The 555-nt window shown below is 32.1% G+C and overlaps 1 protein-coding gene across 2 annotated transcripts in view; it reads left to right on the top strand.

The window, feature by feature from the left end:
- The window catches only part of Pcmt1 (protein-L-isoaspartate (D-aspartate) O-methyltransferase), a 71719-nt gene that overhangs the window by 23941 nt on the left and 47223 nt on the right, over window positions 1-555 (top strand). The window lies entirely within an intron of this gene.

Below are 555 nucleotides of genomic sequence, written 5' to 3'. Positions count from 1 at the left end.
TATGTACAAATTATGATAATTGATAGTTTTATGTCCTAAATGCATTTATTTCTGTTTTAACTTATTTTGAGTCAGTCTTTTTTTTTTTTTTTTTTTTGGTGGAACCGGGGATTGAACTCAGGCCCTTGCACTTGCCAGGCAAGCACTTATTCTACTGAGCTATCTCCCTGGCCCCTCTTTTTTTTTTTTTTTTTTTTTTTGAGTCAGTCTTATTGATACAAACTACTGAGTAACTTACAATGCATTGAATAATAATTTATATATATTTTTGATTTTTATGTCAATGTGTATCTATTTGCATTTGACCTAATTAAAGCTAACTAAAAGTTCTGTTTGGTTGCAGTAGATCTAGATACTTTGTTGTATTATGTTAATTTCTGTAATGTGCTCCTAAACCATTTATATACTCCATAACCATTATGAAATCCATAATGTTATTTTTTTTAAAATTATTTATTTATTACATTTTTATTTAGTGTGTGTATGTGTGTGTATGTGTGTGGCCAGCTCAGCCCACCAGGGGGAGGGGCTGGCTGGCATGTGGTGCTGGGGGAT

Source organism: Octodon degus, unplaced genomic scaffold, assembly GCF_000260255.1.
Source record: "Octodon degus isolate 3935 unplaced genomic scaffold, OctDeg1.0 scaffold00229, whole genome shotgun sequence".
In the NCBI taxonomy this organism is placed as follows: Eukaryota; Metazoa; Chordata; class Mammalia; order Rodentia; family Octodontidae; genus Octodon; species Octodon degus.
The sequence above is the reverse complement of the archived record's forward strand: the minus strand, read 5'-3'. Positions and strand labels throughout refer to the sequence as shown.